The 13184-nt window shown below is 47.7% G+C and overlaps 1 protein-coding gene across 1 annotated transcript in view; it reads left to right on the plus strand.

Annotated features, from left to right (window-relative positions):
• spock2 (SPARC (osteonectin), cwcv and kazal like domains proteoglycan 2) overlaps nucleotides 1-13184 on the plus strand; it is a 78562-nt gene that overhangs the window by 28736 nt on the left and 36642 nt on the right. The window lies entirely within an intron of this gene.

Here is a 13184-nt window from a genome sequence, read left to right on the forward strand (position 1 = left end):
CCCATACCAATGAATGGACCAATTACCAAGAGTAAAAGCATAATTGAAAAATAAAAAAGCACATCCTAACAACGCGCAACACAACAACATAAGGGCAACAAGCAATTTGGCTATTGCACATGCACAAAATGCGACGCAACAGACAAATTGAAATACCAGAACCATTCCGAAGCACAGAATAGTGCACCCCCAAAGAAATGGTAAAGTTTAAAATCTAATTAAAGGTGCTGTATGTACATTTTTGACTCTTCCAAAGCATTAAAATGCTATCGTATATTTGCATTTATTTTAGAAACATGCTAAGTGAACATTCTTGTTTATGTGAAAAACAATGCTAAAGTTAGATATTCTGCTTTGAACATGTGTTTTTCGTGCCGGAACGATGTCTTTATTTTGGTCATTTAACCCGCTCAATGCCAATTTAGCCAATTATATTTCAGCACCCTGGGTTAACTTGTTAGAAAATCTTGTATTTCATTCATTCAGTCATGAAGGCATGCGTCCGTGACCGAAATGTAACCTCCAGTGGACAGTAGCAGACTCTGAAATGAGACGCAGATTCAGAGTTCCACATGAGGTTATTATTAGCGATAAATATAAATATCACAAGCATAAACATTAGATGAGCAGGTTAGATTGTAACCACGTGTATTACAACATGCTATGTGATGAGATTTGCAGTGATAAGCAATTTGCCTGTTTGTACCAGACGAAACACAGCATAAATTTAAATACATCCATTCAGAACAACAGAATATGCACCCACTCATGAAATGGTAAGGTTTATACTCTAATTAATACATATTAAACATCTTTAACATTGTTAAAGGTACATGCTGAATTTGTTGGTTTTGAGTCACATTTCCAGAGTTCAATTTCAAACGGTCTATTTTATTTTCAAGATCTGAGGTAAACTTTCTGCTGTTACTTTCAGTAGTATGGCAATAAATGTCATGTAAAATGGCATTCAAATTCACATTATTAGCGTTTAAAACTGAATAAAGCACGTGATAATGTCGTCAGCTGCAAAATATAGAAACTAGGGATGTAACGGTATCAGAATTTCACGGTTCGGTAATACCTCGGTATGAATGTTACGGTACGGTATTTATTGAATCATTTACAGGAAAAAAAAAACTTTTGAAAATACTCCAAAAAAGTGCCAAAAGTGTCAATGACATACAAATTAGCCATCTATCTGTTAGCTTTGAAACAGGAACTTCAATTTTAATAACAAAAAATTATTAAACCATGTAAAAAAATAAAGTTTCAATTTAGTATTGTTGAAAACTCATCACATTCAACATTTAATCACTCACTTAGATAGAGATGGGTTTAAAGAAAAATTATCATATAATTATAATCTGGTAAAAGCTGGTATCTCTGGGCATTTACAATGTCCCCTGCAACAGAAAAAACCCTCTCATTTGGGACTGAGGTTTCTGGGACAAGAGAGATATGACTTGGCCCATGTTGACAGCAGTGGGGTAACGTTGTGCACTGTCTTTCCCCCACTTGAGAAGACAAACCATGAGTGAGATAGAGGTCTCTTTGCGGTACAAGTCAATGTCTGCATCAATCTGAACAGTGCTGTGTTTCTGCAGTCCCCATGACTGTTATTAGTCGTATTCCCCAACTTGCAGGCACGTGCACACATAGGGCTCAACCTGTGCAGTGCACATGCCCTTTTTAGTCTTGGATAGAAAATGCCCTTCCAAAACGATCAAAAGTGCCCCCGCGACGCGACACAACCTCCGTCCAGTCCAGCCCTTCAGTAGGCGCGCGACAACACCTCTCTTGGTATGCGCGCTCAACCCCCCCCCTCGGCGCTTTACAATACGCGCGCCACAACACAGCTGATCAGAACGCGCGCGACAGCACCGCTATTCAGCACGCGCGCGGCGACAACACCCGCTTTAGGTTCGATCATTTCCATCTTTTTTTCATCTCCGCTACTAGCAGCACACTCCATTTCCGCATTACTGGATCTGTAGCGACAACAGACCGCAAAGGATTATGGCCACGCCGGGGCTGATGGGAAATGAAGTTTCAGCTACCTCCCGTTCGCTTCATTCGCCTGAGCAAATTTTCTCTGAAGATCTATAGTTTTACCGAGTCATGCGACTTCGGTAATATCGAAAAAATTTAATATTGCGGTATGACGGTATTTACAATACCGTTACATCCCTAATAGAAACCATTTCTAAAATATAAATTTGAGCTGTTTGTTAGGACAAAAAATCCTTTTAAAATGAAAATATTCCTTCTATCGCATGCCGTTGCTTTAATTTAGAACACAGTTTGAATCATTGTGATCGTTGTCTTATTAGTGTATGCTGTTGTTCAGCCGGGCAGCATGGTGGCCCAGTGGTTAGCACTGTCTCCTCACAGCAAGATGGTTGCTAGTTCGAGTCACGGCTGGGCTAGTGGGCATTTCTGTGTGGAGTTTGCATGTTCTTCCTATGTTCACGTGGGTTTTCTCTGGTTTCCGACAGTCTAAAGACATGCATTATAGATAAATTGGTTTAACTAAATTGGCTGTTGTGTATGAGTGTATGTGTGAATGTGATAGTGTATAGGTGTTTCCCAGTACTGAGTTGCAGCTGGAAGGGTATCCGCTGCATAAAACATATGCTGGAATAGTTGGGGGTTCATTCCGCTGTGGTGTCCCCTGATAAAAAGGGGACTAAGCTGAAGGAAAGTGAATGAATTAATGTTGCCCAGCCACTGACGTACAAATCTCAGGATGTTGTCGTGGATGGTTGGGACAAAAACTCCCTTTAGCATGATGCCTTTCATCACATGATGCAGTCATGTGTAGTTTGGAGATTATATCGGGCTGTTTTTTGTCTGTTTTTTGATGCACTGCGTAATAAACTCGTCAGCCAGTCAGAGGTGTTTTTGTTTACATGTCGTTCACATTTGTTCACATTTTACATAGATCAAATTGTTGAATTTTATTACACATAATTTTCTTTCATGGCTTGTAACTTCTTCCTGCAAACATTTGGCCAGGTGTTTATGCACTGTAGTGGAGGAAGTAAACAGAAGTGCAAACGCTTATGTGATAAATACACAAGGACAAAACCACAAGGGTTACTTTTGTGCAGAAAGCGTCAGAACCATGAAGTTTCGCCATCTTGTGTACCGGTGAAATTTTTTGTTCCCCTTCGGGGGGAACTTCAGCACTATAAGTGGATTTGATTTGTAAAATCCACGCATTGGGAGGATTCGGATCAGAAGCCGCTTGTCTGGAGAGTATTGAACGGGCCAATGAATGAAATTAATTGGCAGCGTAAGCTTGCGCAGGTGTGCGACATCTGCAATTATCTCAGCATATAAGCACACCTGAAGCCAGCAGACGCCATCCTTCCTTTTCGCTTCAGATCCTTTCTGAGTGAGTCGATGAGGGTTCCTCTTGCTGATCAGCACTTCAGAGCGAACGAGTGTGTCTCCCGGTCCAGAGTGGGTCTTCGCGGTGGCAGACGGTCGAGCTGGGTTACTCCCTTGCCTGCGGTTCTTTGGGTCCGGTCCTCCAGAGCGGTGCGTATAGTTGCAACTTTCCTAAAAGAGCAACACAGTCGTGCAGCACGTCCTTTTCAGGATGGCGCTCCGACTGTGCGTTTCTGGATGCGGGGGTTTCCTGGCTCCGGATGATGGACACGATCACTGCATTGCATGTTTGGGGGTCCAGCATGTTAATGCGGTGCTCGCGGGCGGTTCATGTCGTCATTGCGATGCCATGACCGTTGCACAGCTAAGATCGCGGCTAACTTTCGCAAGAGAGCGAGCCACCCCAGTTGTCTCCTGTTCTAAAAAAGCAGCGGGCGCTCGGGCAGATCTGAGGGTTTCAGCGGGAGATAATCCGCCGCCCACGGGCTCGCGGACCTCTCGCTCCTCACGGCGCTCCATCCAAGCTTCGTGTGGTGAGAGTGATCCGTCTAACCAGATGGTAGCTCTCACACTCGCTGACACCGGAGATCAGATGTCCTCCGCGGCATCGGAGGGTGGGCTTTCACTGTCCAACGAAGATCCGGACCCGCTCGCCCCCTCCGGGCAGGTGAGCGCTGTCAAATCGGATCCTGAAGCGGACATGTTAGCCGTGCTTTCCCGGGCTGCTTCGGCCGTGGGGTTGGAGATGGTTTATCCCCCAGCTCCGCGGCCGGACCGACTAGATGGGTGCTACGTAGAGGACCAGAAGGCGAAGCCTTCGAAGCCTCTCGTCCCCTTCTTCCCGGAAGTGCACAGTAGGCTCACGCAGTCTTGGAGGGCACCTTTCTCTGCCCGTGCTGCGTGTGCCTCCGCCCTCACCGCCCTTGACGGCGGAGCTGCCAGGGGGTATGAGGCGATCCCGTCAGTGGAGCGCGCTATCGCGGTCAATCTTTGTCCGCGCGGCGCCTCTACGTGGCGGGGTTTGCCCCGCCTCCCGTCCAAAGCCTGTAGGTTGTCTGCCTCCCTCGGAGCCAGAGCTTATAAGGCTGCGGGCCAGGCTGCTTCTGCTTTGCACGCGATGGCCACCTACCAGCGCTACCAAGCGCAGGCGCTGGCCGAGCTGCACGAGGGCGGGTCCAACCCAAGCTTATTACATGAGCTGCGCACCGCGACCGACTATGCTCTTCGGACTACAAAGTCCGCCGCGTGAGCGCTGGGGAGGACGATGTCCACACTTGTGGTTCAGGAACGCCACCTCTGGCTAAACCTGGCCGATATGCGCGACGTTGACAAAGTTCGCTTTCTTGACTCGCCCATATCCCAGGCTGGCCTGTTCGGCGACACCGTCGGTGAATTCACCCAGGAATTCAAGGCGGTGAAAGAGCAGTCGGATGCGATGGGCAATGTCATCTATCGGCGTGGCCGTAAGCCCGCTCCGCCCGCCGAGCCATCCACCTCCGCTGTTCCTCGCCGAGGGCGCCCGCCAACGAGTGCTGCCCCGCCCCCGCCTGCGCCTCCGGCCAAGCGGGCGCGGCGTTCACCTCGAAAGCAGGCAGCCCCTCCTGCCCAGGGCGCCGTTAAGTCCGGTAAACGGACCGCGAAGCGTCCCTGAGACAGGCCATCCGGAGAAGAGGAAACTTGCTCTTTCCCCGCTGGAGGGCGGGGCCCCGATAACAACGGTACTTTTCAGTGCCACCAAAACATCAGTAAAAGAGCACTTTTTCCCTTCCCCGGATGTGACTGCACGAGTTCTGCCAGTCCGGGACGCGCTGCCTTCCGGCTCGCAGACTCTACGTGCTTCGCCAGTGGCTCACGAGCGCTGGGGGGACGGTCTCCCTTCCCTCAGCCCTCCAGCCCCCTCTCCGGAGTCAGGGTGCGGAGCCAGAGCGAATCACTCTCCTCCAGCTCTTCCGCGGGACCCTCGTGCTTCCCGGATCAGCACAACCACTCCGCGCTGCCCCACCGCTGGTACGTCAGCGATTGTAGCGATGACTCCATTAGCGAGGGCTCTGCCTGCCTGGTTAGCGCGGGCCAGCCCCTCGCGGTGGCTCATACGCACAATCAGACTCGGTTACGCGATTCAGTTCGCGAAACGGCCCCCCAAGTTTACGGGCGTGTATTTCTCCAGGGTCAACCCCCTGTCCGCCCCTGTCTTGCGAGAGGAGATTGCTGCCCTCCTGGCGAAGGGTGCAATCGAGCCGGTTCCTCCAGCCGAGATGGAGAGTGGGTTTTACAGCCCATACTTCATCGTACCCAAAAAGAGCGGTGGGTCACGGCCAATCCTAGATCTGCGCGTTTTGAACCGCTGTCTGCACAGGCTGCCGTTCAGAATGCTCACGCAGAGGCGCATTCTCCAATGCGTTCGTCCTCGGGATTGGTTTGCAGCCATAGACCTGAAGGACGCGTATTTCCATGTCTCCATTCTTCCACGCCACCGCCAATTTCTGCGGTTTGCGTTCGAGGGTCGAGCGTGGCAGTACAAGGTCCTCCCCTTCGGGCTCTCTCTGTCTCCGCGGGTCTTCACCAAACTCGCGGAGGGTGCCCTAGCGCCCCTTCGGCTCGCGGGCATTCGCATACTCAATTATCTCGACGACTGGCTGATTTTAGCCCACTCGCGGGAGCAATTGATTATGCACAGGGACAAGGTGCTTCGGCATCTCCGCCTACTGGGGCTTCAGGTCAACCGAGAAAAGAGCAAACTCGCCCCCGTGCAGAGGATTTCTTTTCTCGGGATGGAGCTGGACTCGATCACCATGGTAGCGCACCTCTCCGAGGAACGCGCTCGCCTGTTGCTGAACTGTCTGAGGGAGCTCAACAGCAAACTAGTGGTCCCACTGAAGTTCTTTCAGAGGCTCCTGGGGCATATGGCATCCGCAGCCGCCGTCACGCCGCTCGGGTTGCTCCATATGAGACCACTTCAGCACTGGCTTCACGATCGGGTCCCCAGACGCGCATGGCACGCGGGCACACACCCGGTCTCGGTTACTGCGCTGTGTCGCCGCGCCCTCAGCCCTTGGAACGACCCCTCGTTCCTACAGGCCGGTGTGCCTCTAGGACAGGCGTCCAGCCATGTTGTTGTTTCAACAGACACTTCCAACACGGGTTGGGGGGCCGTGTGTCGCGGGCATGCGGCTGCGGGCCTCTGGAAGGGTGCCCAGCTGCATTGGCATATCAATCGCCTAGAGCTGTTGGCAGTGTTCCTCGCTCTCCACCGCTTTTTACCGGTGCTGGAGCGGCAACACGTGCTGGTCAGGACGGACAGTATGGCGGCGGCGGCGTATATCAACCGCATGGGGGGTATGCGCTCTCGCCGCATGTCTCAGCTCGCCCGCCGTCTGCTCCTCTGGAGTCACCCGCGGCTGAAATCGCTGCGCGCCATTCACGTCCCAGGCATGCTCAATCGTGCAACCGATGCGCTCTCACGACAGCTGTTACGTCCTGGAGAATGGAGACTCCACCCCGAGTCTGTTCAGCTGATATGGGCGCGATTCGGGGAGGCCCAGATCGATCTGTTTGCTTCCCCCGAGAACGCTCACTGCCAGTTGTTTTTTTCCCTGACCGAGGGCTCTCTCGGCACGGATGCACTGGCCCACAGCTGGCCTCGGGGCATGCGCAAGTATGTGTTTCCCCCAGTGAGCCTGCTCGCGCAGTTTCTGTGCAAGGTCAGGGAGGACGAGGAACAGGTTCTGCTAGTTGCGCCCCTTTGGCCCAACCGGACCTGGATATCAGAGCTCTCACTCCTCGCGACGGCCCTCCCCTGGCGGATCCCTTTGAGAGAGGACCTACTCTCTCAGGGACAGGGCACCATCTGGCACCCTCGCCCCGATCTTTGGAACCTCCACGTGTAGTCCCTAGACGCGAGGAAGACTTAGGTAACCTACCAACTGCGGTGGTTAATACCATCACTCAGGCTAGAGCCCCCTCCACGAGGCGCGCCTACGCCCTGAAGTGGAGTCTATTCACTGAATGGTGCGTCTCTCGCAGAGAAGACCCCCGAAATTGCCAGATTAGTGTTGTGCTCTCTTTCCTTCAAGAGAAGTTGGACAGCAGGCTGTCGCCCTCCACTCTCAAGGTTTACGTGGCCGCCATCTCCGCTTATCATAGCGCGGTAGCTGGCGGCACCGTGGGAAAGCATAACCTGGTCATCCAGTTCCTTAGGGGTGCTAGGCGAATTAATCCATCTCGCCCCCCTCTCATGCCCTCTTGGGATCTCGCCCTCGTTCTCACGAGTCTGCGATCCGATCCCTTTGAGCCACTCGAATCAGTATCTCTAAGATTTCTGTCCCTGAAGACAGCTCTGCTGGTTGCGTTGGCCTCCATCAAGAGGGTCGGGGACCTGGAGGCATTTTCGGTCAGTGACTCGTGCCTGGAATTCGGGCCGGATTACTCTCACGTCATCCTGAGACCCCGCCCCGGTTATGTGCCCAAGGTTCCTACCACCCCCTTTAGAGATCAGGTAGTGAACCTGCAAGCGCTGCCCCCGGAGGAGGCAGACCCAGCCCTTTCTTTACTTTGTCCAGTTCGCGCTCTGCACATTTATGTGGACCGTACTCAGAATTTTAGATCATCTGAGCAGGTCTTTGTCTGTTATGGCGGTCGGCAGCAGGGAAGTGCCGTATCAAAACAAAGATTATCCCACTGGATTGTGGATGCCATTTCACTCGCTTATTCGAGTCGAGGTCAGCCGTGTCTCCCGGGAGTTCGTGCACACTCCACTCAAAGCGTTGCATCCTTTTGGGCGCGTGCACGCGGCGCCTCTCTAACAGACATCTGTAGAGCTGCGGGCTGGGCGACACCCAACACATTTGCAAGGTTTTACAATCTGCGAGTGGAGCCGGTTTCCTCAAGGGTATTAGGTAACCCTTTGGTGATTGAGGAGACAACTCGGTAGGGTGTTGAAACACGCTTGCTGCGCCATTCTCCCTAACACGGAGGTACGTGTGCCTTTTTTATCTGTCAGTAAAGTTCCCCGTCAGGTGAGCCCTGCAGATTCCTCCGTGGCCCCCAGCACTGACTCAGCGGAGGAGTCACTTGCTGGCCCACTACGTTGTAGGTCTGCCCGCTGGTCAGCCCGCGTTTTGGGTATAGGTGCCTGCTATGCGTGATCCCCACTAGGCGATCCCATATGCTTATTCCGCCACGGTTAAGTCCCCCCCCCTGGGTGGACCCGTGTCTTCCCTCTCCGCTAACCACTCTTTTGCTATGCGTACTCCCCCTTTTTAGGGCTAGTCCATATGTAAATTCTGCCATCTATCCCCCCCTTGGGTAACGGATGGCCTCCGCAGCGTCCTCCCTATCGGGATTGCACGCTTCCCAACGTACTGTCGTATTTCCTAGAATTATCTAGATGCTCACGACTTCCCAAAAAATATATCTAAATCCGTAAAACTTCTGTTGAAGTAGGATAAATTAGGGCCAGGGACACGTTGGAGGACCGCGCCCCCCATGATGTGGGTGCGTCACGCTTGCTTGACTATCTCCTCATCGGGGGTGTTGGTAAGGTGCAGTCATTATGGCGCTTTCAATGGGCTCCCAATGCGTGGATTTTACAAATCAAATCCACTTATAGTGCTGAAGTTCCCCCCGAAGGGGAACGTTCGAGGTTACTAAAGTAACCCTTCGTTCCCCGAGGAGGGGAACGGAAGCACTATACTCCGTCGCCATAATGACTGTCCCTTAGCTGTTTGAAAGTCTCTTCAGCTTAAAAGGATGGCGTCTGCTGGCTTCAGGTGTGCTTATATGCTGAGATAATTGCAGATGTCGCACACCTGCGCAAGCTTACGCTGCCAATTAATTTCATTCATTGGCCCGTTCAATACTCTCCAGACAAGCGGCTTCTGATCCGAATCCTCCCAATGCGTGGATTTTACAAATCAAATCCACTTATAGTGCTTCCGTTCCCCTCCTCGGGGAACGAAGGGTTACTTTAGTAACCTCGAACGTTTTTCATTATGCGACATCTAAGTGATTTTGCATGTTCACTGCTCATCACCAGTTGAAATCGCTGATTATAAGCGCTGAGTGAAAATCATCTTGTTGTGCACAAGCCTTTTGTATGCAAATGTGGCATCATATATTTTAAATGGATTTTACTTTTAGCAAGTCAGTGGAAGACCTTACAGTACAGTTTAACATTTTAAAAATATATCGAATGTAAATAATAAGTTTTATAAGCACTGCACTGCAAATGAGCGAATTTCCAAAAGTGTTAAATTGTTTTTGTATGGACATTGATTTAATTACTTTCAATAATACTGTGCAACCAAAGCTTCATTGTTTGATTAGAACTAAACCACCCTTGTGGTTTAGTGGTGTCTTGTTTAGTTTGTTTGGAAGGCTGCTTTGCAGAGAGCGCTTTTGATGTGTTGCCATGTCCACTTATTATAAGCATGCTTGCTAAGTGTCTTTGGGCTAAAGCAATCCAGGTAATGGAGATAATGAAGTATGCACCTGCAGGATCAAATGTTTTGGTATGAGAGTTATTTCCACAATAAAAAGTTTAGGTTTAAGGTAAATGTGGGTTTGATTTTATCTTCTTTTTTATTCTAGTAAGATCTGACAACCCTAATGAGTCAAGGCCTTGCCCTGTGTGTTTTTACGCTTATATAATATGTCATTAACAGCTCAGTTTTTGGACATATTGTTATTAATTATTGTAAATGCAGTTACCACACTGCCGATGTGGTTGTCACTCCTATACTAAACTATGTGTGTAAAGAACAATAACAAACGCTTAAAAAGTAGCTGCATTGTGTGTACTTGGCCAATGTTTTGACTTTAGACAGCGTTTAGCACTTTGGCCTGCGTAAATGATATAATTAATTTGTTCTGATATTTTGCGTTTTCAAACAAACCCCTTACAGTGTGATTGAAGCACTGCAATTATTATTCAATGTAGTGGTTAGGCTTGACCGTTGTTTGCGTCTGTTTGTCACAGCAGACAACCCTACTTTTCTTCCCGGCTGCCAAACGCTAATTGCTTACACAAGAGATGAGGTCACCTCCTCGTTGTCCTAGAGTAGAGCGACTGCCCGGGCATATTTGAACATTATGTCTTGATTTTTCAGTTGAAATAAAGTCCTCAGAATGGAGGAGTCCATTAGCAAATATCTCAGGATGTAATTAATGGATAATTGCTAGTTCAACTGAAGGCCCTGTAAGAGCCCCGGAGGCTTGATTTAGCACTGACTGACACTGGCTTTGTTCCTTCAAAGCACAAATCCACTTAAGCTTCATATGTCCGAGAACTGAGGTCCATGAACTCCATGGTGCATTTTTTTTGAGGTGCCACTAAAGCTTCTTGCGTAGTCGGCACTACTCCCACATCAAATCTTTTGTTTGAAAGTCATTAATTGAACTCATTCTTTGTGACAATTAGGGAATTATTGTCAGATCCATTTGTCGAAGGTGGTGGAGAGCCGGAATTCACATGTTTAATGTTAAATGTGATATTTCAGAATTCACATTTGTCCTATTATTAATATTCAAACAAAACCCAAGAAGAAAATCAGTGGGAAAAGTACTGTTCATGGTATTTTAACTGGAGCTTTTCTATTAGCTTCTGCAACCGTAAACCCTCTTTTATCATTGAAATTACTGTCAGAAAGTTTACTAAATGTAGTGGACATTGGAAATGTAGTGGAAAATGAGTGATAATAGTCAATTTGAAGTTGACGTTATTGGACTTTGCAGTGCGTTTGTTGGACTCTCATACACAAAATTTATGGGAGGCGAGTTTTAAATGAACCATGAATTACTTCAAGATTTGTTGTAGTCAGTTTACTAGTATTTGTGCCACTATATTAGCCCTCAAAAACTTTCTTGTGCAATATTATTAACAGATTACAAGCATCTATTCATTATGCTTAATGTGTCAAGGATATCTACAAGTCACAAGTGTTTATTAAATGAAATCCAAAAGAGAGGGTGCACAGAAAAACAAAACAAAGTAAAATCCAAATGCAATGACACCTGAGTTTGCATCGCCTTGAGTTAATGCGCATTTTGATGTATCTCATAAAAAAAAGAGAGAAAACAGAGACTAATGCCGCGGTCACAGTAGAGTTTGAGCATGTGAAATACTTTCGCATTTCGCTGTGAAAGGGGCAGGATTAAACAAGATGATTAGACATTTAAAAAAGAGAGAGATTGGTCCATATTTTCAGTTTCTGTACAAAGAGGTCACGTTTTGATCTTCGATTGGTCTCATGCAGTCACATGATGCGATTTTGCAGGTCAGCGATCACCAAGTTTGAACTTTGCAAAGTAGCGTACTACGAAACTTCCAAGCCAAGCTCATTCTGAAAACGTACCTCTATTTACATTTCTGGAGTGTGGCAAATACATCTTAGGAGCTACATTTTTTTGCAGTTTTTGTTTTCGTGAATCCACTGTGTACTCTTTTTGAGGTCTCAAATTTCTCTAGCGAGTGCCATTCGCACATGTTATTCTCACGTAAATCCAACAGAGGCTTCTGTCGACTGACTGTTTGAGTGACTGAATGACTGACCGATCGACTGACCCAAGCAATAGTTGTTTCAAAAGCACAGATTGACACGCCCACCCACTTTCGTAAACACAACCAAAAATTTTCAAAAGCAATCCAAAAAAAGAAAAGCCCTCACCTTTTTTCCCACGTTTTCAGATTTTACCACATTTTAACCCTGTTATTTACGTTTATTTTATTTTTTGGTTTCTGTTTTTGTCTTACCCGCTTTCTGGAACCGTTTTTCACTGGACTCAAACCCCGTCTTTATGGTCAACTCCTCTGCATCTCAAGTCCACCTGCATACATGGCGAGCTACTGGACAAACTGGTAACAGTAGGAAAGCCTTCCATAGGGAAGTAAGCGGTCAGCTGTAAGCGAGAAAAAGAACAGCGTCATACCACCCCATAGCGTTCATTTTAAAAATGAAATGCAGCCATACGTACTTCTGGCTACATAATTTGCGATCTCCAGAAATGTATATAGGGCTACGTTTTCAGAATGAGCCTATGTTGGAAACTTCGCACAAGCTCGTGTTTTCTGTCTGCCGCATTCGTATGCGTATAAATCTCTGGGGTGAAAAGTGCAATGTGACCCCGGCTTTATAGGGTGGTATGACATTGAGCAAATGGATTACAACAAACAGCTGATAACTGTTAGACAATAACGAGTGCAAGTGGTGATAGGTAGTGAAGTCTAAGAATATAAAAAAAACTTCCTGGTGCCCTCTAACGTCCATAAAGGGGCACTGCAGCAGGATGTGATGTAATTTGCCTTGTTTAAAAAGTTTGGCCCAAATTCTAATGATGGTGTAATGCATAATTACTAAAACTGTGTTGGTTTTTATTAAGTACGCTTACTGAAAGGTGTTGTCACGCATGATATAAAGTCGTTACAACACAATCTGAAATTTAAAGCAAATAAATGAAATAAAAAAATATATAGAAGTAATAATTATTTTTTATTTATTTATTTATTAAATGATTGTGCTCGGAAAGTAGTTCTTAACTGAGGCAGTAAACAGCCCAACCTGACTCCAATGCTGTTTTAGTTTATAACAGACAGGAGAAGATTGTGTGATGGGGGAAGGGCATGGCCTCAGAATTAAAAATGAATAATGCAGCATAACGTCACTCATGCTTCACTGCATAGACAGTATACAGTTCAGCTTCCTGAAATACTTAATACATGGAAGAGTTTTGGAACCATACGGATTGTTTATGTTAATAAGTTTGGTTACTGTAAGTGTCCAGCTGATACATAGAAA

This window comes from Danio rerio, chromosome 13 (assembly GCF_049306965.1).
Source record: "Danio rerio strain Tuebingen ecotype United States chromosome 13, GRCz12tu, whole genome shotgun sequence".
NCBI lineage: Eukaryota > Metazoa > Chordata > Actinopteri > Cypriniformes > Danionidae > Danio > Danio rerio.